A 27348-nucleotide genomic window follows, 5' to 3' on the forward strand; every position below is an offset into this window, starting at 1 on the left:
CAGTAGGAGGTTTCCGTGCCCATTTTGACCTGATGCTATGGAACATTCTGGGGTGCAGGATCAATGTTGAGGAGACCCAAGTCAGCTCTCCCCCTGTTGTATACCACAATGCAAGCATCTCTGATAGAATAGGGCATGCTCAGGGATGATAATGGTGGTATTTGGGAGATTGGAGGTAAGCTGTGATTCTGTGTCAGGTTGTTGCTAGTCTAGTCCATGGAACAGCTCTTCCACTTTTGCTACAAAACCCAGATTTTTAGTAAGGAGGACTTTTCAGGGTTTAACCATCATTCCTTTTTAACTTTTCTGTAGTTGATTGGTACAGTTGAGTGGCTTGCTGAGGCATTTCAGACGGCAGTAAAAAGTCAACCACGTTATTTTAGGTCTAGAATCACTACAGTCCACATTAGGTAATTGCTATCCTGAAAGAGTTCTTACAACACACAATGAGAATTCCATGGATTTTAATGTCATGGTTGTTCTAATAATCAATTAAATTCCATTTTTTGATGCAGCAAGCTTTGAATCCATGCCCTAGGCCTCTGGATTACTAGTACAGTTTCTGCTACTCACACTTTGCTAAGTGCACAATATTAAATTCAGAAGTTGGTGTGTTGCTATTGGGTTGTGATTGCTTCTGATACTTTGTGAAATTTTACATCATATTCTCCATCAACTCACACATTGTTCAGGTTAAATTTTCTCTGAGTATCTTAACATCAATATTGTAACATTGGTGTAGATTTACAGAAAAGGAACCTAGAACTTAAGAAATTTTTCAAGACATGAAAAATACGCAGATAACTGCACTTGTTTTCATCGCCAAAAAGATTAAGTATGACTCTGATTGTGCAGTCTAAGATGCATAATTAGATTGACCATGTAAAAGTAACCATACAACTTACCAATAATATTTATAAGGTATTACACATACTTTTTTTGGAAATATAAGCCTGATCATAGAAGTTTGGATAACTAAATGTTTTGATTTCCAACTCAAAGTAAAAGTAGAATTATGCAGTAGTCTTTTGCTGAAACTGGATTTAATGGCTTTACAAGATGCACTGGCACTACATGTCTTTGGAAAAAAATTGTGGATTCGTTGTAAGTTACAGTTTATCAAAGAACTGAGAGGAGAGAGCAGTTAGAACTCAGATCTCCATAAAGGCTGCTGGCAAGCAAGATCAATCTCTGTCTGAGTAGAAAAGAAAAAAAAACACTCAAAACTTTGCTAAAGATAAAACTGCTAACTCAAGCCAATACCTAAATACAATGAATAATTGCTGAATGGAGGAAAGCTTCAGTTGTCAGAAAAAAATGATATAATCAACAATAAAAACACAAATGACCATGAAAAAGTCACCTCATTCCACTCAGTTTTGATTATGACCCACAGTCCTTGTGCTTTTTGACGATACTTTCTACCCATGATATTCATGCAAAAAACATTTTTCTTATCTGCCCTATGTTTGAACGAAGGTGTATGTGTTGGAATTAAAGAGTGTACTGTTTGATTTTGCATATTAGTCATTAACAATCTTTTTTTTGACATGTTAAAGAATAGTTTTATTATGATAAAATTACCTTTGTTTTCTCGTTCATTGATGAAACCTAAGTTTCTTTTAGCTTAGATAATGGTCTCAGTCAACTATTAACGATCCGAGAGATTAAATTGGTCATATTTCACATTTGTGATATTTCATGAAATAGTGGGGCTTGATTTCCAGTGCACTACTCTTACTTGGGTGGTGATACATCTATTGTAGGACTACAGCTCACAAGATATAAAACTGATGAATCTCATAAGGTATTATAAGATAATTTGAAGAGTTTTCCCCACAGGCAAATGTATAATTTCCAATTGGATTAAATGCAATTGCAGTGTTAAATAACTTGCTAAAAATGATAACTGTTTAAATATAAGATTAATATTGTTTGTGAAGAAAAATATTGATACAACTAATCAGACATCTTGTTGAATTTGATGGTTTCTTTGCAATGAAAAATGTTGTCAATGGAATGTAACTAGTGAGAGTTGAATAATATTGATCTTAATTTTAGATTGATGTCATGGCATTTTACTAGATTATTTTTGAAGGTTCGAGAGAAGTTTCATGGAACTTTATACGTTTAGAAGTTATACTTGTGGATTTTAAGCTCTCTTGGGAGATTAAACAAATTGGGTAACAGGCATATGTAAGAAAAATATATGTAGGCTGAAGAAAGATTTAGATTGATATTTCATACTTCCTAATGTAGATCTTGGCTAGCTGCCACTTAATATTCCTTCATGGTCTGGTTTACTAAGACAAGCCACAGCAGCAGTAGTAACATTCGCCTTTGGTTCCCTTCCTCCTTGTCCCCTAAAATGCCGTTAATGAGCAGCTCAACTGGTGCTAAGAGCCAGTACTCTCTCAGTACTTCCATCAAATCGTTCACATTCCACCACCTGAATTTTTGGCATACTTCCAGTGACATTACAGTGCAGAACAAGGGCATCGATGGGCATGTTCAAAGCAAATGCATGCCAACAGGCTATGCAAATGATAAACATCGCAACTAAGTTTAATCTTGGGCTGGAGTTAGTTGGCCTGTTTGAGACCAGTTGGAGAAATTGTGGGAATTGTAGGAACTCATCCTTACTGAAGCCGGATCAATTTGTCAAATTTTCCTTGGGATTCCTTATTTTCTTCTCACAACATGAGCAGAAATTGAAGTGACATTTTTCAGAGTTGCTACAAATTTCCCACCCATCACACAACAGGGAATCAGGGAATGCCTGTGGAAAATATTGGTGCAAGTATAAAATTGAGTTCTTTCCACAACAATAAATCTCAATGCCACACCATTCTCCACCAAACATTGTCGCTGCAGTATTCCTATCATTTAAACAAGACAAGAATCTTTCTCTTCCTTTATCTAACATTTGTATTCTAAAAATGCCATAGTTACATTCTGTTTTTCTGTTATTATTCTTAGAACTTCTTAAGTTATTCTTAACAGTTTTTAAAATTTGTTTTTCCCTCCTGCAGTCTTCGTTGTTTTTCTAAAAATGCAAAACTTTAAAAGCCAATTATGTTTTAAACTCTTTAGTTAAATTTAAGGTAAGACAGGATGCCCTGGTATGTGGGATGATGAAATCTTGCTGAATTCTGCCAGGAGGCAGGCCCAAATGAGCCTGTTTGTCATGGAGGCACACATTTGACACTGATTGGGTATCAAGATGAGTTCTTTGCTGAGTAGTGGCGCGTTTCCAAATTATGGGGATTATTGCTTGTGAAATTCCTTATTTACAGCACATCTCAACTCATTAATATGCAGTTTTCTATTTGACCAAACATGCAGAACAAGCTAGGTATGGAGAATTCTCAACATGGAAGTCAGAGCGGGTACCTGCTAGCTTCAGCTTGCCATAGGCCGCAAAGTGCCTCGACATAAAACAGCATCTCAGGGAATGAACAATGGGCACCAGCCATACACAGCTCTCATCCTCAGACACTGGCAACTGAAATTTGCCAAGCACTAATGATCCTTATGGGACCTCACAGATCCGCTTGCAGGATGTTTGGGAAGCACAGACCTGCATTGCAAGGCATACCTGCATCTAACATTGAAAGCCAGCTGGATAGACACAGGTTTAGAGGTAAGACTAAAGCAGTCAGGGAGATGTACACCATCAGTCAGGCCTTTGGATGTGTCTCATCTAGAGACATCCAATTATGTTGCTCAAAGGGGTAGGTTATGGTTGGTTCGTCAGGATGGTCATGAGAAAATAAGGAGAATAAAAGTTAGGGGAGGGGCAAAGAAAGGCGACTGTTACATAAAAGGCATTTGGGAAGCTAATTGTGGGATTGGGGACTGAGGGGTAGGGGAAAGATGGATTACAGTTGTGAAGAAGGTAACTGTATTTGTCAGGGGGAGATACAGTAAAGCGAGGATGGAAATGAAAGTAATGCAAGAGGATTTGTTCAGGAGGACCCTGGCTCAAAGAGTGGGTGCACAATCAAAGACCACAACTTTTATGTCAGTGACTGGGGGAGGGTATGAGTGGGCAGGTGCAGACTCATATACGGTGGAGTCTTGGGAAAGTGCAAAGCCTATAAGGTTTACAGGAAGCGCTATCAGGGTAGGGACATGAATGCTCCCGACCCACCAACACTTAGAGACGGATGTTGGAAGCCACCAGCTGAAGAGTGTTTATTCTCACCTTCCATTGGGCTAGAAATCAAAACTACACAATCATGGAGAAAATGGCTGTGACCACACCTGGAATGGGTGGTGCAAGAATCTTAAATTGCAAGACTTACCAATAAAAAGTCTTGAGAGGGTAACAGCATTACATACAGATTCATACACTGTCCAGAACACAGTGATCCATAGGCATTGAGTTTCATGCGTTGCATACCTCCCAGCCTCAATATTGCTGACCACTTCATTCACACTGAAATATTTAGATGCATAGAGTAATAGGGATACAGCACGGATATAGACTCTTTGATCCAACTTGTCCATGCTGACCAGATATCCCATCATAATCTGGTCCCATTTGCTAGCACTTGGCCCATACCCTTCCTATTCATATACCCATTCAGGTACCTTTTAAATGTTGCAATTGCACCAACCTCTACCACTTCCTCTGGCAGCTCATTCCATACACGTACCACCCTCTGTGTGAGAAGTTGCCCCATAGGTCTCTTTTATATATTTCCCCTCTCACCCTAAACCTATGCTCTCTCATTCTGGACTCCCCAACCCCAGGGAAAAGACTTTGTCTATTTATCCTATCCATGCCCCTCATGACTTATAAAACTCTATGAGGTCATCCATCAGCCTCCGACGCTCCAGGGAAAACAGCCCCAGCCTGTTCAGCCTCTCCCTGTAGCTCAAACCCTCTAACACTGGCAACATCCTTTAAATCTTTTCTGAACCCTTTCAAGTTTCAATACATCTTTCCAAAAGAAAGGAACCCAGAATTACACGCAATTTTCCAACAGTGGCATAACCAGTATCCTATACAGCCACGACATGACCTCCCAACTCCTATGCTCAATACTCTGACCAACAAAGGAAAGCATACCAAGCACCTTCTTCACTATCCTATCTACTTGCCACTCTACTTTCAAGAAGCTATGAACCTGCACTCCTTGTTCAGCAATACTCCCTAGGACCCGACCATTAATTATATAAGTCCTACTCTGAATTGTTTTCCCAAAATGCAACACCTCGCATTTATCTAAATTAAACTCCATCTGCTACTCTTCGGCCCATTGGTCCATCTGAACAACATCCCATTGTACTCTGAGGTAACCTTCTTTGCTGTCCACTAACCTTCGATTTTGGTGTCATCTGCAGAGTTACTAACTATATCTCCTATGTTCATATCCAAATCATTTATATAAATCACGAAAAGTAGTGGACCCAGCATTGATCCTTGTGGCACTCCACTGGTCACAGGCCTCCAGTCTGAAAAGTAACCCTCCACCACCACCCTTCTACCTTCAAGCCAGTTCTGTATCCAAATGGCTCGTTCTCACTGTATTTCCATGAGATCTGACCTTGCTGACAAATCTCCCATGAGGAACCTTGTCGAATACCTTACTGAAGTCTATATAGATCACATCTACCACTCTGCCCTCATCAATCCTCTTTGTTACTTCTTCAAAAAAATTAATCAAGTTCATGAGACGTGCTTTCCCATGCACAATGGCTCGTCGCGTACCCATAATCAGTCCTTGCCTTTCCAAATACATGTACATCCTGTCCCTCAGGATTCCCTCCAACAACGTGCCCACCACTGACATCAGGCTCACTGGTCTATAGTTCCCTGGCTTGTCCTTACCACCCTTCTTAAACAGTGGCACCACGTTAGCCAACCTCCAGTCTTCCGGCACCTCACCTGTGATGATCGATGATAAAAGTTTCTCAGCAAGAGGCCCAGCAATCACTTCCCTAACTTCCCACAGAGTTCCAGGGTACATCTGATCAGATCCTGGGGATTTATCCACCTTTACTCGTTTCAAGACATCCAGCACTTCCTCCTTTGTAATATGGACATTTTTCAAGAAGTCACCATCTATTTCTCCACATTCTGTATCTTCCATGTCCTTCTCCACAGTAAATACTGATGCAAAATACTTGTTTTATATCTCCCCCATTTTCTGCAGCTCCACACAAAGGCCGCCTTGCTGATCTTTGTGGGACCCTACTCTCTCCCGAGTTACCCTTTTGTCCTTAATATATTTGTAAAAACCCTTTGGATTCTCCTTAATTCTATTTGCCAAAGCTATCTCATGTCCCCTTTTTGCCTTCTTGATTTTCCTCTTAAGTTTACTCTTACTACCTTTATACTCTTCTAAGGATTCACTCGATCTATCCTATCTCTACCTTACATAAGTTTCCTTCTTTTTCTTAAACAAATTCTCAATTTCTTTAGTCATCCAATATTCCCTATACCTACCAGCTTTTCCTTTCTCCCTGACAGGAATGTACTTTGTTTGGACTCTCGTTATCTCATTTCTGAAGGCTTCCCATTTTCCGGCCGTCCCTTTACCTACGAACATCTGCCCCTAATCAGCTTTTGAAAGTTCTTGCCTAATGCTGTCAAAATTGGTCTTTCTCCAATTTAGAACTTCAACTTTCAGATCTGGTCTATCCTTTTCCATCACTATTTTAAATCTAATAGAATTATAGTCACTGGCCCCACTGACACCTCAGTCACCTGCCCTGCCTTATTTCCTATGAGTAGGTCAAGTTTTGCACCTTCTCTATTAGGTACATCCACATACTGAATCAGAAAATTTTCTTGTACATATTTAACAAATTCCTCCCCATCTAAACCCTTAACACAATGGCAGTCCCAGTCTACTGAGGAAACCTCCAAGCCCTCCGTTTTTTTCCTCTCCAGACGTCCCCAACAGTACCCTTTCACCGACACTCTCATTCGTTTGGCCAAACTGGTCCTCACCCTTAAAGATTTCTCCTTTGAATCCTCCCACTTCCTCCAGACCAAAGGGGTAGCCATGGGCACACGTATGGGCCCCAGCTATGCCTGTGTCTTTGTTGGCTACATAGAACAGTTGATCTTCCGTAATTACACCGGCACCACTCCCCACCTCTTCCTCCGCTACATTGATGACTGCATTGGCGCCACCTCGTGCTCCCGCGAGGAGGTTGAGCAATTCATCAACTTCACCAACACATTCCACCCTGACCTTAAATTTACCTGGACCATCTCTGAAACTTCCCTCTCCTTCCTGGACCTCTCCATCTCCATTAATGACAACCGACTTGACACTGACATTTTTTACAAACCCACCGACTCCCACAGCTACCTGGATTACACCTCTTCCCACACTACCTCTTGCAAAAATACCATCCCATATTCACAATTCCTCTGCCTCCGCCGTATCTGCTCCCAGTTCCACCATAGAACACACCAGATGGCCTCCTTCTTTAGAGACCACAATTTCCCTTCCCACATGGTTAAAGATGCCCTCCAATGCATCTCGTCCACATCCCGCACCTCCGCCCTCAGACCCCACCCCTCCAATCGTAACAAGGGCGGAACGCCCCTGGTGCTCACCTTCCACCCTATCAACTTTCACATAAACCAAATCATCCGCTGACATTTCCGCCACGTCCAAAAAGACCCCACCACCAGGGATATATTTCCCTCCCCACCCCTTTCTGCCTTCCGCAAAGACCGTTCCCTCCGTGACAATCTGGTCAGGTCCACGCCCCCCTATAACCCACCCTCCCATCCTGGCACTTTCCCCTGCCACCGCAGGAACTGCAAAACCTCTGCCCACACCTCCTCCCTCACCTCTATCCAAGGCCCTAAAGGAGCCTTCCACATCCATCAAAGTTTTACCTGCACATCAACTAATATCATTTATTGTATCCTTTGCTCCCGATTCGGTCTCCTCTACATTGGGGAGACTGGGCGCCTCCTAGTAGAGCGCTTTAGAGAACATCTCTGGGACACCTGCACCAATCAACCACACCACCCCATGGCCCAACATTTCAACTCCCCCTCCCACTCTGCCGAGGACATGGATGTCCTGGGCCTCCTTCACCGCTGCTCCCTCACCACCAGACGCCTGGAGGAAGAACGCCTCATCTTCCGCCTCGGAACACTTCAACCCCAGGGCATCAATGTGGACTACACCAGTTTCCTCATTTCCCCTTCCCCCACCTCATCCTAGTTTCAAACTTTCAGTTCAGCACTGTCCCCATGATTTGTCCGGACTTGTCCTACCTGCCTAGCTCCTTTTCCACCTATCCACTCCACCCTCTCCTCCCTGACCTATCACCTTCATCTCCTCCCCCACTCACCCATTGTACTCTATGCTACTCTCTCCCCACCCCCACCTCCCTCTAACTTATCTCTCCACGCTTCCAGCTCACTGCCTTTATTCCTGATGAAGGGCTTTTGCCCGAAATGTCGATTTTGCTGCTCGTTGGATGCTGCCTGAACTGCTGTGCTCTTCCAGCACTGCTGATCCAGTCCCAGTCTACGTTTACAAAACTAAAATCCCCTACCATAACTACCCTATTATTCTTACAGATAGCTGAGATCTCCTTACAAGTATGTTTCTCAATTTCCCTCTTACTATTGGGGGATCTATAATACAATCCCAATAAGGTGATCATCCCTTTCTTATTTCTCAGTTCCACTCAAATAACTTCCCTGGATGTGTTTCTGGAATATCCTCCCTCAATACAACTGTAATGCTATCCCTTATCAAAAACGCCACTCCCCCCTCCTCTCTTGCCTCCCTTTCTATCCTTCTTGTAGCATTTGGATCCTGGAACAGTAAGTTGCCAGTCCTGTCTATCCCTGAACCATTTTGTATTTGCTATGATATCCCAGTCCCATGTTGCTAACCATGCCCTGAGTGCATCTGCCTTCCCTGTTTGGCCCCTTACATTGAAATAAATGCAGTTTAATTTATTAGTCCTACCTGTCCTCTTTGTCCTTGCCTGCCCTGATTATTTGACTCGCTTTTGTTCTCAATTGTACTAGTCTCAGATTGATCTCTTTCCTCACTATCTCCCTCGGTCCTATTCCCCCACCTTACTAGTTTAAATCCTCCTGAGCAGCTCTAGCAAATTTCCCTGCTAGTATATTAGTCCCCTTCCAATTTAGGTGCAATCTGCTCTTCTTGTACAGGTCACATGTATGCTTAAAGGTATTTCAGAACACAGGATGTAGTTGACTCAGCGAATAGGCTGACTTGTACTGAGCTCAGGAGTTCATTAAATAGTTTACCACATTGTTCAATGGCCTGAGTATATGCTTCTGCTGTTCACCTCCTCAGTTATTTTCAATGATGCCATTTTGGTGAGAACAAGAGATTTCTTCCTCTCATTGATGGGAAACGATGTCTCTCCTCTCTCTGAGTGGAACGATCGGGATGGTGTCTTTGCTCTGTATGCACACCCATCATGAAAATCTCCCCATTTCAAATTACATATTGTTCTTTTAAAAAGAGACAAAATCAGGCCTTGTCAGTCTCACTGCACAGATTGAAGACATAAAACCCAGAAGTCAAAGTTTTTATTGAATTACAGGTACATGTTGATTTCCAGAGTTCATTCAACACACTGCCCTATCAAAAAGCAGGGCTTTACTTCTGTAAATATGTTTAGCTCAGGGCAGTCTTACTGACTCAGGGCAGACTACTCACTATAACAGACTTCACTCACATGATGGCTTCTGTACCTGGACCAAGGGCAATGGATATGGCTAAGAAACATCAACAGGAATGTGACCTGCATCTCATACAGGGAAGGGAGTTGTACAGAAGAGCTGCAGGGACCTTGTCTCATTCTATAACCACAATCCACACACAGCTCACTGCAATGAATTCAATGAGGATGGTCATGACAGTAATGGTTCATGGATGTAGGTTTGCTCGCTGAGCTTGAATGTTCATTTCCAGACGTTTTGTCACCCTACTAGGTAACATCTTCAGTGGGCCTCAAGTGAAGCACTGCTGAAATTTCCTGCTTTCTATTTATATGTTTGGGTTTCTTTGGGTTGGTGATGTCATTTTCTGTGGTGATGTTATTTCCTGTGGTGAAGTCACTTCCTGTTCCTTTTCTCAGGGGGTGGTAGATGGGGTCTAACTTAATGTGTTTGTTGATAGAGTACCAGTTGGAATGGTTCATAGGCAGTCAAGATGAAGTCCAGAGTCAAAGTCACCAATCCTCAAGCCAACCTTCCAAGTCCAAAATGTACATATTCTAGAAGAATTGTGACAGTTCCAGGCTGCTTGAATCTGTGAAGTCAGAATTTTGAATAGAGAAGGGTAATGCCAAGATTAATATAGTTACATTCCTATTCATACAAAGGGATAACTAATGAAAAATAAGTTGTGAACAGGATTTGAAAAAGGTAATGTTTGAGAAAGGGTGAATTTTTAAGCAATACTGAGTCTGCTGACATCACACAGCCTCTGAGTATGAAAACAGCATAGTCTTCTGATGGAAGCACATGTGTCTTCTCTGTCTGTTCTTAGTAATAAATAATATGCTTAAGAGTTAAATGAACCTGAATCCCTAATTACTGAGATGTAGTAAACTACATCTAATTACATACATACAGCGGCATACAATTAATAATATGTTGAATGAGCATTTCTATAATTATCAGTTTTGCAGAATTTTATGATGTATCAGAGCTAAGATTCTTGTTTTGCTTTTGAATCCATTCAGAAATCAAGTTTAACAGGATTCCTAAGTAACATTATCCTAGTTAAATTATCTTAATTTGCTGCTGTACTGCCAAAATACAGTCAAAATTATTACATTTTCCCATGTAGAATAGTACATTTTTCAATGTTATATTTGATATTGAAGAAATTGCTGGCAATAATTTACTGCTATAGGTGAAGTTTTGCAATTTGTTGAAATTTTAAATGTTTAACACCATCTGGACTTGCAACATTGGCATTGTCAATTGCAGAGAAAGTTGTTCAATTGGCCTGTATTCATTAGAGTTTAGGAAATGAGAGGGATTTCATTGAAATGTATTGAATTCTAAGAGAGCAGACAGAGCGGATGCAGGTATGATATAGACCCTGGCTGAGCAAGGATCTAGAACAGGGGGTCATGGTCTCAGGATATGCAGTAGGCCATTCAAGTCTGAGATGAAATCTGTGGCGAATCTATGGAAATCTCTATCATGAAGGCGCTAAATAAATTTAATAAAGAAATAGAGAGATTGTTAGATGCTCATGATGTCAAAAAGTAGGTGGAGAGAGCGGGAAACTGGCATGGAGAAAGAGGATTAGCCATAATTATGTTGAATGGTAGAGCAAACCCGATGGGCTGAATGACCCGCTCTTGCATCTATTTTTTATGTTTCTACCGTAGCAGAGTTATCAGCAACACAAAGGGTTTTCTCCGCTACAGGCTGAGGAAAAATATCCAACAGATAGGGCCTGCCTCACCTCAGTGAACTGTCACAGGTCCCAGTCCCAGTACATTCACGGCAAATTGTTAATTGTGACAGTGGTGATGGGACTCTCTGAGCTGCTGAAAACATTCCTGTGAAAGAGTGTATTTCAGTGTGTCGGCTGTGCCATCTACTGGTAACTTACAGAGTTACTCCAACCATTTTCTTTTGAAGTTCCGTTGACCACGGAAGCTGAAGAATATTTTTCAACAATGTCATCTGTTTTTCTCTCAAATGTTTCACAGTTGCAACTTGATCACAACAGATGTGGACTCAGTAAATTTATGAGGATTAAGGGATAAGCTTTAATTTACTTCTAAAATGCAGCAATATAATAAATGTTGCTTATCATTACAACGTGACATAAAAGTGTTGGGGACAATTTCTCGTTTACTTTAAGACATAATGTTTTTAAGAATTCATTTGGCTTGATAATGTCCTTGGCAATTCCCCCACTCCGCTATTCAGATGTAATTGAAAACAAGATTTAGAAAGCCATAAAGGTTAATATCAACATCACCAAATCTGTGTTTCTAAGGTAGGAATGACCTTAAAATATGATGGAATACTTACAGACCAGTAGTAGGATCCATTCAGCCAATGCCATTTTGTAAAGTGACCAGTCACTCTGTAGTCAAGTCGAGCTCTTTCCTCAGGATCACCTAACACACAAAGAACCTGAATCGTCATTTTCAGGGAGACTGAGTTGGTACGTGTTCCGCACATTCTCCAATAGCTTTATGGCTGGCACAGGAGAGGGGGACTCAAATAACATTTTAGAACATTTCTGTGGGGCCAGAAGAAACTGGTGGGATCAGCTGATGCTTGCAGCTTGCTAATTCTACTTAAAGAAATCCCTGACCTTGAAACTGCTGTTACCCCTTTGTTCCTGTTCTGAGAAGCTAATGGGTACATTTGTTGCATCCAATTCCAGGGCAGGGTCCCTCAGTTTGTTATACTTCCAGTCAGGATGGCAGGCAACAAATGGAGTGGGAATAAATAGGTCTTTTTCTGAGAGGCATGCAGTGATGAGTGGGGCACTGCAGAGATCAATACTTGGATACTAGCTATTCACAATATATATTAATGACTTAGATGAGGAACTAAACGTGACATTTTCAAATTTGCAAATGACACAAAGCAGTGAGGAGGATACAGAGATGCTTCAGTGTGATTTGGACAGGGGGCCAAATGCATGGCAGATGAAGTGTTAGGTGAATAAATGTGAGGTTAACTACTTTGGAAGCAGAAACAGCAACATAGATTAATATCTGAATGGCCATTGCATGGGGAAGGTGAAGGTGCAATGTGACCTCCTAAGAGAGAGAGAGAGGGAGGTTGGGTGTGAGAGAGACAGTGAGAGAGACAGAAAGTGAGCATGGGAGAGAGAAGGTGAGAGAGAGTTACAAAAGTGAGAGTGGCAGTGAGTGAGAAATAGTGAGGATGAAAGAGAGTAAACGGGTTAAAGAATGAGAGAGATCGTGAGGGTGAAAGTGAGCGAGGGACTGAGGGGAAGACTGCGAGTGAAGGGGAATGAGTGGTTTGGAGAAAGTAAGAGGCATAGTGGAAGTGAAATTGAAAGAGTTGGTGAGACAGAGAGTGTGAGGGGTAGAGCTGGACAGACGGATGGAAACTGAATCTGGGAGTCAACTAAACACAGATACACATGGAGGAGAAAAGACACAGGCTGAAAGGCGAACTGTTTTCAATCCCCACTGCTGTGTGCATTCCACAGAGGCAAGCTTGGAATCTGCACCAGCAATGTCAAGAACAAGGTCAGTGCATCTCCATTGCTTGGGCCTGGTCTCCTCCCCTTGCCTTCCCTGGTGATTGGGATTTGGAAACTAGTCTGTCTCTTACTAGCTCTGCCCCTTACAGAAAGAAGCGAAAACGGTTTTATTAGTTCATACTGCTGCTTGGCACTTTTCAATGCCACTTCTAGGGTTAGTCATTTCTTTAAAATGATCAATTAATTACTTTGGCATTCTTTGTTTTCACTTAGCAGATTGCTTATGATTCATCTAGAGAAATTCTTTTCTTTTGAAATTCATGTTTAATGTTGTGCCAATTCAAATCTCATGCAGCTGGTGCTGGGCTTCTTGCTAAAAGAGAATGAGAAACTCAAAAGATTGTTTGTTGGAGTTGTGTCAAAAGGAGTTACTTTTGCTCCAATGGAAACAGGAAGTATTGGAAATGCTCAGGAAGTCTAATTCTTTTTGAGCAGAGATACATAGTGGTCAGTGATTCTTCATGGGAACAAAGACAGATTGACTGTTTTTCTCTGCATAGATGCTGCCTGGTCTGCTGAATATTTTCTCTATATAACTGAGAATTCTGGCACATTCAATTTTTTGCAGACTTGTTATATGCTGTTTGCTGGATATTTGTAAGTTTGGCTGATTTCACCTAAAGATGGGAAAATGTGTAACACTCAATACGAAGTAGAAATGATCTATTAACAAAGCCAAAGTCTTTTGGATGCTGCTGTCTTCATATAGCACAGAGAGGTTCAAAGAAGAGGAGATAGTTGGAAATATGAATGACTAAGTTGTGTGCAACTGGCAGATAAAATTGTTATTGTAAAGCATATCATAATTAACAGGCTGAATAAATAGAGTCATATAGTACAAAAGCCGAAAACATTTGTTAACTTTTTATAAAATGTTAAACTCACTATTTTCCCAACACTTGGAAGATGTGAGGAGGAGGACTTAGATAGCGTAGGGAATTAGGGACTCAGAAATAGAATAAGCACCACGGCTCATGATTTCTGTCCATGGTCTTGCATCCTACCAGTGGCATGGAGATATCCTATGTCATGTGGGCATATAATCATATATCTTGTGAAACTGCCTACACTGTAGCATTAGCCACGAAGCTGAAAGAAACACACGTTCCTTGTGAAGAACACCCTCATGGTCTCAAATGACCATCCACTGGCTGATTGGTACTGGCAAGATCCCACCAATAACTTGTTCTTTGGGGTGTTCCTTGCATTGTTCCTCTTTCCAGGCATCTTGTATCTCCCAGCAGCAGCCATCACTCCCTATGGCACTGCGGAAACTGAAGAGCTGTCAGTTATCTGAGTGGTTGGCCATGGAATCTTCACCTTCACCATCACCCCCACGGAGTGGAAATGGGGCACAAAAAAATACAGACACCAGGCCACCTGATGAGCATTAGTTTTTAGCCAGACTGCCAGAAACAGATATGGCAGGGTTGCCATTAGCTTTCCAGCCAGCAGTCTGGACCACTGCTCCAGCTATTATAGAATTGAAAGGATTTTTTTTAATAGAGTCCCTACAGTGTGGAGACAGGCCATTCAGCCCAACAGGTTCAAACAGCACCCCACCCAGACCCTCCCCATCCCTATAACACTGCATTTCCCCTAGCTAATCCACCTAGCCTGCACAACCCTGGACACAACGGGCGATTTAGCATGGCCAATCCTCCGAACCCATATATCTTTGGACTGCGGAAGGAAACCGGAGCAAACCCAAGCAGACATGAGGCGAATGTGCAAACTCCGCACAGACAGTTGCCTGAAGCTGGAATTGAACCCGGGTCACTCTCAGCAGGGCTAAACACTGAGCCACCATACAACCCTATGTCAACCTTATATGCAATTCTAGTCACCAACACAGAAAGAATACTGCCCTATATCAGTGCAATGAACAGTCCCAAAACTGATCACAAGGTGTGTTTAGAACAATAGGGATGCCGAATGAGGAAAAACTTGAATTAGTCATCCTCCAAAGGTAACATATGAGGAGACTTTGTAAGGGCATCTAATACGCTGAAAGGAATAGAAGCAGTTAATCTTTAGTGCCATTCCTTTGGCAAGGCACAAACTCCTAAAATTCAGGAATGATGTCAGAAAGCTTTTTTTACATGAAGAATGGTCTTTCAATAAACTCAGGAGGGTCCAATTACAGGTTTTTTTTGGTGAAATATAGTTGTATTACATACCCCTGTGAGCAAGAGGCTTAAGAGATTTTAAAAATGTGGTGTGTACCTGGAAACCTAAGTTCACCCAAATAAAGGTAGTGTATTATTGCTGAGTTCTCCTAAGGCTGAGGTTCGGGTTAAAAAGGAATGATTACATTTTCACACGTCTTGCTCCATTGAGATGACTACAGAATCTTGAGGGCTCTGGTTAAAATATCATCTATCACAGCCAAGAACAATATCATTGTTCTGATAAAGAGGAACATTGGGACTGTTTCCTTTTTCACCAACTCACAGCCAAGTACACAGCCATCTGGATGCACTTGGAGTAATAACTACTCTGAGACTAATTGTAAGAAAATGTAATGACTTTCTGCCAAAGTAACTTGAATAATGCAGTAAAAACTTCATCTGAACAGTTCAAGTTAACCTTTTCCTGGATTGATACAAATAGTATCAAGACCACTTAATATTGTCTCTTTACATGTTACTTTGTTCTTAAGTTATTTGATGAAGTTGATGAGGACAGAGTGGTTGATACTGTGCACATATATTTTTAAAAGACAATTTGATCAAGTGCTATACAATAGGGAGGAATGGCATTGGAGCAAAATTAGCTAAGAGACAAAATGGCGTGCTGAATAGTTATTTTTCAGACAGTGCAAAAATGCATAATGGCATTTGGAACACTGATATTTGATATGTGATAATGGTCTGGATTTAGAGTTATAGAGGTTTACAATGTGGGAACAGGCCCTTCGGTCCAACTTGTCCTTGCCACCCAATGTTGACAATTAAACTAGTCCCATTTGCCTGTATTTTATCCATATCCCTCCCATACATATCCATCCATGTACCTGTTCAAATTGATAAAATTGTACTCACCTTCACCGCCACCTCTGACACTCACCACCCTTGGTGTGAAGAAATTCCCCTTTTGGACCTTCTTGTGTCTCTCCCCTCTCGCCTTAAACATATGCGTTCTAGTTTTAGACTCCCCTGCCATGGGGAAAAGCTTGGCTATCTACTTTATCTATGCCAAATTTATGTGAATCATTTTCTAACACAGTAATTTTCAGCAGTACTGGTGTAGTAAACTACCCTTTATTCCTAAGACTAATGCTGGTTATTTTAAATTAAATCACTTGAAAAACCGTAAAGGGGGCTAACAATTGACAGTTCCCTGTCAGTCTGGCACAGAGCCTCCTGACCGAATGGTCAATCATCAAAAAAAAATCATGCATTCAGGCCAGTGCTAAACAAATCTGGGGGAAAAAAACAGTTTTGCGCTCAGGTACAGTAATAGAGAAGCCTAGGACATGGGCTGTCAACAATGATTCAGTGAATATAAATATGTCACTTTATTGCTTAACTAGACTGTGGTACAGTTCTCCAAATTCAGCTCAAGTCCCCACATGTTAGTGAAAAGGACATTTCCTAGGTTGATTGGGTAGAGTTTGCCTTTATTGTTGCCGCTTCCTAAGTTGAGACTGGGTGGTCTGCCCAGTTTTATCCTTTTGTGACTTTACTATAGCAGGTTTTTACAACTGTGGCTTACTACTCTATTTCAGAGCACAATTGATGTTAACCACATCGTATATATAAGATAATCAGAGGGTTAGATACGGTGGACAGGGAGAGCCTTTTTCCAAGTATGGTGACAGCGAGCACAAGGGGTCATAGCTTTAAATTGAGGGGTGATAGATATAGGACAGATGTCAGAGGTAGTTTCTTTACTCAGAGAGTGGTAAGGGTATGGAATGCTTTGTCTGCAATGGTAGTAGATTCACTAACTTTAAGTACATTTAAGTCGTCATTGGACAAGCATATGGACAAACATGGAATAGTGTAGGTTAAATGAGCTTCAGATTGGTATGACAGGTCGGCGCAACATCGAGGGCCGAAGGGCCTGTACTGGACTGTAATGTTCTATGTTCTATGTTCCAGGTCTGAAGTCAGATGTAGGTTAGCCTGTGTTATAACATCAATGAACCAGATGGGATTTTTCAATCGTGATCTTTATTATTAAGACCAGATTTTAATTCCAGATTTATTAAGCAATTAAATTTAAAACCCCTCAGCTTCCAAGGTGAAATTTGAAATAATATCTCCAAAGTTTTAGTCTTCTGGTTGCTACCCCATTAACGTTTTCACAATGCAACCATCCCAAAGTAATTGAATTATCTCTGACATCGCCACAAAAAAAAATTCAAAAAAGGTGATCCAACACCACAACAGAAAGAAATACAACATAACACGTTGAACTTTGATAATATCTTTCATACAAATGCCCCAAAGTTCTTTTCAGGTGACTTATCAAACAAAATTTAACACTGAGTCACATAAAGTAATATTAGATTGAATGTCCAAATGTTAGGTCAAAGGTGTGTGTTTCAAGAATTATCTTAATGTAGCAAAGAGAGGCAGAGAGGTTTACAGTGGGAATACCAAAAACTGGGGCTCAACAACTGATGGTTCATCTAGATTAAATTCAGCGATGCTCAAGAGGGTAGAATTAGAGGGGTTTAGACAGTATGGCGAATTAGACTGGAAGAAATGATTTGGAGATGCCGGTGTTGGACTGGGGTGTACAAAGTTAAAAATCACACAACACCAGGCTATTGTCCAACAGGTTTAATTGGAAACACACTAGCTTTCGGAGCGACGCTCCTTCATCAGTTGATAGTGGAGGGCTCGATCGTAACACAGAATTAATAGCAAAAATTTACGGTGTGATGTAACTGAAATTATACATTGAAAAATTGATTGTCTGTTAAGCCTTTCATCTGTTATTCTTTCATCTGTTATTAGAATAACAGACGAAAGGCTTAACAGACAATCAATTTTTCAATGTATAATTTCAGTTACATCACACCGTAAATTTTTGCTATTAATTCTGTGTTACGATCGAGCCCTCCACTATCACCTAATGAAGGAGCGTCGCTCTGAAAGCTAGTGTGTTTCCAATTAAACCTGTTGGACAATAACCTGGTGTTGTGTGATTTTTAACTTTAGACTGGAAGAGATTACAGTCAGGCCATGAAGGGATTTGAAAACAGGTAAGAATTGTAAAATTGAGATATTGCTTAACTTTAAAATTTTATAAATCAGAAATCATGGAGTAGCATCCAGTTTGTATCCTTCTCACATCTCCACCTTGTCCATTTTTGATGATTCCCTTTTCTTCCCTTCTTTGCCTTCTTTATTTTCAATTCTAGAATTGGCTATAAGATAAAGTCATCATAGTCCCAGAGGACCACCAACTTATTCAAAAGATGTCTGGTGATGAGTTTAACTTGAGGGCCACCACACTTCAGGTGAGGGACAAATTTGAGAAGTCAGGATCATCAAGGTAACCTCAGACAGTGTAGGAATTGAACCCAAAATGTTGGCATCAATATATATTTCAAACCAGCTGTCCAGAAAACTGAGCTAACTGACTACAGGTTTGGTTACTAATCAATATTCAATATAAGCTTACTGTCTATCTTTAGTACTATCCCTCCCTGCCAGCTCCCTGCTCCAGATTCCAAATTTCTTTGCTTCCATTACATCTGTCCCGATGATGTGACTTATTATACCTGAGCTTCTGATATCTCTTCCATTTTTTCAACCAAAACTCCCTCCAAAGTGGTTGACAAGAACCCCAACTATTAGAATCATAGAGAGATAAGCACAGAAACACACACTTCAGTCCAACCCATCCATGCTGACCAGATATCCCAACCCAATCTAGTCCTACCAGCCAGCACCCAGCCCATATCCCTCCAACCCCTTCCTATTCATATACCCATCCAGATGCCTTTTAAATGTTGCCTCCACCACTTCCTCTGGCAGCTCATTCCATACACGTGCCACCCTCTGAGTGAAAACGTTGCCCCTTAGGTCTCTTATATATCTTTCCCCTCTCACCCTAAACCTATGCCCTCTCGTTCTGGACTCCCTACCCCAGGAAAAAGACCTTGTCTATTTATCCTATCCATGCCCCTCATGACTTTATTAACCTCTATAAGGTCACCTCTCAGCCTCCAATGCTCCAGTGAAAACAGCCCTAGCCTTTCTTTAACATTATGAAATCAATATGCAAGTGTAAGATCAAATGTAGTATTTACATATGCATGTACACATTCAAAAAATGTGAGTTCACATGTTTATAAAGAATGTAGACATGAATATGTCAATATATAAAGGCACTTTCTTGAGAACAGAGTATTCAAAAACTCAAACATAAAATGTAGTACGTGGAAGGAAATATTTCAAAGGCAATCATTCTCTGCATTGGGTCACCTGAGTATCTAATCAGAAAAGATCCTATGTATTTTGGCACAACCAAAGGAAAATCTCCACATCCATTTATATTCCAGGTTATGCTGTTTCACTCTGAGATAGCATTGTCAGATACAATGTTGAATGTGATCCTACCAAATATCAGAATACTGTTTCAAAAGATATTATTAAACATTTCACATGTTGCACCAGGCATGCACTAAGAAACAAATACAGCCTTAACTACTGTGCACTTATACATTAATTCACCAAGAATAGGCCACCACTTCAGTTTTCAGTTGATTCATCCAGAAATTTAATATCATCATTTCCCCAACTTCTGAATAATGAGAAAAAATATTTTGCAGCCCTATGTCCCTTCAACTGACAAGTAAAAACATCATCTGATCTGATTCTGAGCCATATAAACTAGCAAGACATTAGTTTTCATAGGGTTAATCGGGCTGACCACACCTAGTCTCAAAAAAAGACACGAAAACATTTGTATTGTGAAACGACATTCAATAAGGTGCTACACGAAAGGTAAGAGCTGCTGCTGTTGAGGAGTGATAAACAACATGGTAAAGGACTGGCTAACTAATATGGAATAGAGTCAGGACAAATTAGTCATTTACATGAATGGTAAACTAACTCATAGAATTCCCCTGGGATTAGTGATGGGACCTCAGCAAGTTACTATCGAAAGTAGTGACTTGGATGCAGAAATTGACTTGGTAAAGACAATGACTGTAGATGCTGGAAACCAGAGTCTAGATTAGAGTGGTGCTGGAAAAGCACAGCAGGTCAGGCAGCATCCGGGGAGCAGGAAAATCGATGTTTCAGGCAAAAGCCCTTCATCAGGAAGGGATTACAGGAAGAAATTGAATGTTTTATGGCAAACTTTGCTGGCATTAAAAAGCTGGATGGAAAAGCAAGTTGTGAGGAGGATATGTGATATGTGATTTTTCCTATTTGAAGCTAAAGGATAGTGGCAAGCACATTGGATGGCACCATATCCACCATGGGCTGAGGCACATCATTTTTCATGACCCTTTGTCTTTCATCTTACTATGTAATCAAGCGATCATTATGTGAACTATGCAGCAAATTACACGATGAGTGGGCAAAATCTTCTTCCCACTGTTAAGATCTTCTAGGTTCCTTGCTCAGACACCATATTTAAAAACCAAAATTAAACTGCAAGACAGGAACTGCTCCTCAGTTTTTGATCCCCATTTTCCCCAGCAGTGTTTTCATAGAAGGCCAAACTGGTCCCAAGTGTAACTAATACTGCTCAGAGCCCACTACAGGGAAGCCTGTCCTTCTCCTAGCTGACTGCATAAAAGGCAGTCCACCTAAACTATCCAGTCTGGGGGAAGATTGTAGTACATTGCTATAATCTCTTTAAAACAATAAAAACCAACAGCGCCAGAAAATATAAGTGATCTTCTGCAATCCTGATGGATAAGGGGCACTATCTTCTCTCTGTGACTTCACAGGGAATCACTCTGCCACCACAAATGTATCTCCTCATTGATGACAGATTGCAAGACTCAGCATCACATGGATGATGTCCACTCAACAGTTCACAGTCGCCATGTCCTCTCAAACGAATACCCTTTGTGGGTGGCACGGTGGCACAGTGGTTAGCACTGCTGCCTCACATTGCCAGAGACCCGGGTTCAATTCCCGCCTCAGGCGACTGACTGTGTGGAGTTTGCACATTCTCCACCGTGTCTGCGTGGGTTTCCTCCGGGTGCTCCGGTTTCCTCCCACACACACAAAAATGTGCAGGTCAGGTGAATTGGCCATGATAAATTGCCCGTAGTGTGAGGGGCAGGGGTAAATGTAGGGGAATAGGTCTGGGTGGGTTAAGCTTCGGTGGGTCGGTGTGGACTTGTTGGGCCGAAGGGCCTGTTTCCACACTGTAAGTAATCTAATTTCTGCAGACCTTACTTCAGACTCTCTCACTGGCACAATCTGCTCCTGTGCCCATTGCTCCGTCACACTCAATCCTTCTTTTTACCTCACAGCAGGAAATCCTGGTCCATAACCAAGCCGTGACTGGTGGGGTGAAGTGAAGATGAGGCTCCCACCACCCTAGAGGAACAGATGATCAAACTGGCCAGGGAATATCAGGAGCTGTCCTGGGGTGATGGATAGAAGCCAGTGGCCCACCATCTCGGTTAGCAATATTCTTGAATGAGCATCTACTCTAACACTTTGCTCTGTGTAAGCTTCTTTACACCTTCACTAACTAATGACTTCTTCTATATGTAGGTATCAGTGGGACCCACGAGGGCAGAAGAGGATACAGTCTGAACCCTTCACCGTCCCTGAGGAGGGAGAGTGTACATCTTCTGAAGATACACTGGCAGGGTGTTCATCTGCACTTTCTATCAGCACAGAGACTACCACCTCGGCGGTTGCCTTAACTAGAGTACCCTCTGGGATACAATCTGGTGAACATATCACTGAGTAAAAAGTGAGGTCTGCAGATGCTGGAGATCACAGCTGCAAATGTGTTGCTGGTCAAAGCACAGCAGGCCAGGCAGCATCTCAGGAATAGAGAATTCGACGTTTCGAGCATAAGCCCTTATGAGCCTTTAGCAAGCAGAGGACAAAGGTCAGGTCTCTAGTGCTCAGAGGGCTACCAGAGACCTGCCAGTAGCTCAATGCCATTCAGATCAGTCCCTGTAATCAGCCACAAGGAACATGGCCAACATGCTGAGAGAGGCACGGGAACATCAGGAAGGTGTGCCTAAAACCCTTGGCATGCTACAGTGCACGATGGAGGAGTCTGGCATGTGAGTGCACCATGAAAAGCATGGCAGCCACCCAGAGACCCAGATCCAGCAGAATGCTCAGTGGCTGCTGGATGTGTGGTGGGACCTATATTCTGTCTCAAAGCCATTGGTAATCAGCATCAAAAGCAAGACAAGGAGGTGGCGAGCAACTTTGACTCCACTCCACTCTTCCTCTCTCGTAGACAGTTTGGCACCAGTAGGCACCCATAGGGAGGAAGGTAGACAGGAGGCATCTTTGCATCATCTGCCAGGATGTTCTACATTCTCCTGAACTGTGACCCCAATGCCTGTAACAACTTATGTCAAGGAAGAGGAGCCTGAACCTGGACAGCAGATCCTCAGCCGGCCAGAGCCGTCAGGGCCAAACGTCACCAAAGGAGAACTATCGAAGTTTTCAATCTCACCAGGGTGTACCACACAGCAGGCTCCCTCTGCCTCAGTTGCAGATGTTGGGTTTGCACTATTATGCAATGGGAGAGAAAGAGAAATAAAAGTTGGTGGCATGTGTGTTCAATCAATATGTTCTCTTGTGTTGTTAAATCATCTGATGTAGTCTTATTGTACCTTTAGGACCTAGTTAAGTTCCAGCATCAGAAAGCTGTAATGTGTTGCAAATACCTAACTTTGGTTATTGTCTAATAGTTCACTTCTTGCACCCACATTGTGGGAGTGATGGCGATATGTGTGATGCTGCTGTACATTGCAATATCAGTCCTTCTCAAAGGAATGCTGTTACATTTAAGTCAATAAGATAGTTAATGGGCAACTCACAAATGTATTTTAACTTAGAGAGTAATGCTCTGTAGAGAATAGAGGAAAAGACCAGAAAGTGGACATGAGGAGTGTAGAATCAGCTGTGATCCTATTGAATGGTAGAGCAGCTGCAAGGGGTTGAATGGTCTACACCTATTCCTATTTCTTAAGGTCTCTGTCGTTTGACGTCATTTTGAAACATACATGACCAACAATGTAGAAGAAGTTATTACATATAAGAACTATAATTCTTTGATCTTTTTGGAAACTTTTTGGACATGAACATCAATTATTTTGATGCAGCTTAATTCTCCAACCATAGAATTTGAAAATTATTCATGAGCCTAGAAAATAAAACATTATAGCTGCTGCTTGATCAAAAGCACATATAAAGACCAAGTGTTGTGGTGCCCATGGAGTTATGTAAAATATAATTGCTGTGCAACTCATTGTATGTTAAATGTCAATATGTTGTGACTGTCAATATGGCACAGAAATAGCATTAAGGTATTTTTTAAAAGGAATTGAAAATGGCTTTTAAATATCCATTTCATTTTTGTGGCTGAGGGGTGATGTAAGCTGCAATAAATATTTTAATAGAGTTTCCTTTTAAGTTTGGAAATTGAACAAGTTGAATATGTCTTTTGGTCTGGATATATGAGGGGGTTTAATAATAAATTTGTCACAGAGTTTTTGGAACCATTTGTGTGAAGACTGAAAGAAAGAGTTCCTGGAATGCTATTGAGCACTTATTTGCATTGGGAGAGTTCTATAGAGGAGACAGCAAACATTAAAGAATATAAGGTCGTTTTCAATTAGAAGAGTCAATATTTAGCTTTTTCATTTGTTTAGGGGAAACACTTATAGCTTGGAAAGATTTTGGTTTCAATTTGCTGCAGTCCTGCTTGATACTGAATGTATGCAATAGTTTCTCCTAGAGAAAGTAGTTAGTTCAGGAAAGTTACAAGACAGGTTGCTGCTGTGTAAGGATTTTTAGTTTAAAAGTTCCAGACCAGAGGATTTTGGGTAGATCCCTGAAATGGTTATTCAAAGCTGAAAAAGTCTCAGCTCTCTTGTATGAATATTCAAGGTTGATGCTATCAGTCTCTCAGGAAGGGAAATAAAAAAAGTTAATTCAAACAGACTTGGTAGAGAAGGGAGTTCTCTCTAGTGTTTGAGTATTAAAAAGAAATGCTGTTGGGATAGATGTATCTTAACTGGCTGTTTTGAAATCTTATGAATTGTTGCTGAATGAAAATAGCTTGGATTATTTAACTTTATCTTCTTTTGTTTTATGCTTATGGCTTATTGCAGCACTTTTTTGCAGTGTTATGTTTAATTCACAGATGGAAATTGAATACTGCTGGGTTGACCAACATTTATTGCTCATCCCTATTTGTGTATAAGAAGGTGGTGAGCTGGCTTCTGAAATGTTGTAATCCTATATACTCAACAACCTATTTTTAAGAGACAGAAAAAAAAAGACTGGAGACCGAGACACAAAGTAAAACCCTTATGTTTTACTTTAAAGACTAAGAGTACCTACCAATTCCACTCATTAATCAGTTGCTTTTCCTGCACGTGTATTACATAGCGATTCTTGAGATCACTCCACTATTGGTCTTATTATGGATAGGTTCTTGTTCCATACTTTTTAATCTTCTCCAGTCCAACTATTAGTCAAAAGGCTTTACGTCTTGCAGTGAACCTTACTTAAAGCACTTCTTTCTCCCCTTCCAACAGTCACCCAGGCCTCGGACTGTGTCACGTTTCAGCAAAGTCGCCCCCGTGCTGACTGTACTCCTTCAGCAAAGTCTCCCCCGTGCAGACTGTACTCCTTCAGCAAATTCTCCCCCATGCAGACTGTACTCCTTCACCAAAGTCTCCCCCGTGCAGACTGTACTCCTTCAGCAAAGTCTCCCCCGTGCCGACTGTACTCCTTCAGCAAATTCTCCCCCGTGCAGACTGTACTCCTTCAGCAAATTCTCCCCCGTGCCGACTGTACTCCTTCAGCAAATTCTCCCCCGTGCAGACTGTACTCCTTCAGCAAATTCTCTCCCGTGCAGACTGTACTCCTTCACCAAAGTCTCCCCCGTGCAGACTGTACTCCTTCAGCAAAGTCTCCCCCGTGTAGACTGTATTCCTTCACCAAAGTCTCCCCCGTGCAGACTGTACCCCTTCAGCAAAGTCTCCCCAGTGCTGTCAGTACTCCTTCACCAAAGAAACCCCCGTGCTGACTGTACTCCTTCAGCAAAGTCTCTCCGGTGCTGACTGTACTCCTTCAGCAAATTCTCCCCCGTGCAGACTGTACTCCTTCACCAAAGTCTCCCCCGTGCAGACAGTACTCCTTCAGCAAAGTCTCCCCCGTGCCGACTGTACTCCTTCAGCAAATTCTCCCCCGTGCAGACTGTACTCCTTCACCAAAGTCTCCCCCGTGCAGACTGTACTCCTTCAGCAAAGTCTCCCCCGTGCAGACTGTACTCCTTCACCAAAGTCTCCCCCGTGCAGACTGTACTCCTTCAGCAAAGTCTCCCCCGTGCCGACTGTACTCCTTCACCAAAGTCTCCCCCGTGCAGACTGTACTCCTTCAGCAAAGTCTCCCCCGTGTAGACTGTATTCCTTCACCAAAGTCTCCCCCGTGCAGACTGTACCCCTTCAGCAAAGTCTCCCCAGTGCTGTCAGTACTCCTTCACCAAAGAAACCCCCGTGCTGACTGTACTCCTTCAGCAAAGTCTCTCCGGTGCTGACTGTACTCCTTCAGCAAATTCTCCCCCGTGCAGACTGTACTCCTTCACCAAAGTCTCCCCCGTGCAGACTGTACTCCTTCAGCAAAGTCTCCCCCGTGCCGACTGTACTCCTTCACCAAAGTCTCCCCCGTGCAGACTGTACTCCTTCAGCAAAGTCTCTCCGGTGCTGACTGTACTCCTTCAGCAAATTCTCCCCCGTGCAGACTGTACTCCTTCACCAAAGTCTCCCCCGTGCAGACTGTACCCCTTCAGCAAAGTCTCCCCAGTGCTGACAGTACTCCTTCAGCACATTCTCCCCCATGCAGACTGTTCTCCTCCAGCAAAGTCTCCCCGTGCTGACTGTACTCATAGAACATAGAACATAGAAAAAATACAGCGCAGTACAGGCCCTTCGGCCCTCGATGTTGCGCCGATCCAAGCCCACCTAACCTACACTAGCCCACTTTCCTCCATATGCCTATCCAATGCCTGTTTAAATGCCCATAAAGAGGGAGAGTCCACCACTGTTACTGGCAGGGCATTCCATGAACTCACGACTCGCTGAGTAAACAATCTACCCCTCACATCTGTTCTATACCTACCACCCCTTAATTTAAAGCTATGGCCCCTCGTAATATCTGACTCCAGATATTACTCCTTCAGCAAAGTCACCCCCATGCTGACTGTACTCCTTCACCAAAGAAATCCCCGTGCTGACTGTACTCCTTCAGCAAAGTCTCTCCGGTGCTGACTGTACTCCTCCAGCAAAGTCTCCCCAATGCTGACTGTACTCCTTCAGCAAAGTCTCCCCCATGGTGACGGTACTCCTTCAGCAAAACTCTCCCACATGCAGACTGTACCCCTTCAGCCAAGTCTCCCCCATGCTGACTGTACTCCTTCAGCCACGTCTCCCCCGTGCTGACTGTACTAATTCAGCAAAGTCTCCCCCATGCAGACTGTACTCCTTCAGCAAAGTCTCCCAGGTGCTGACTGTACTCCTTCAGCAAAGTCTCCCCCATGCTGACTGTACTCCTTCAGCAAAGTCGCCCCCATGCTGACTGTACTCCTTCAACAAAGTCTCCCCCGTGCTGACTGTACTCCTTCAGCAAAGTCTCCCCCGTGCTGACTGTACTCCTTCAGCGAAGTCTCCCCCGGGCTGACTGTACTCCTTCAGCATAGTCTCCCCCGTGCAGACAGTACTCCTTCAGGAAAGTCTCCCCTGTGCTGACTGTACTCCTTCAGCAAAGTCGCCCCCATGCTGACTGTACTCCTTCAACAAAGTCTCCCCCGTGCTGACTGTACTCCTTCAGCAAAGTCTCCCCCGTGCTGACTGTACTCCTTCAGCGAAGTCTCCCCCGGGCTGACTGTACTCCTTCTGCAAAGTCTC

This window comes from Hemiscyllium ocellatum, chromosome 1 (genome assembly GCF_020745735.1).
Source record: "Hemiscyllium ocellatum isolate sHemOce1 chromosome 1, sHemOce1.pat.X.cur, whole genome shotgun sequence".
Lineage (NCBI taxonomy): Eukaryota > Metazoa > Chordata > Chondrichthyes > Orectolobiformes > Hemiscylliidae > Hemiscyllium > Hemiscyllium ocellatum.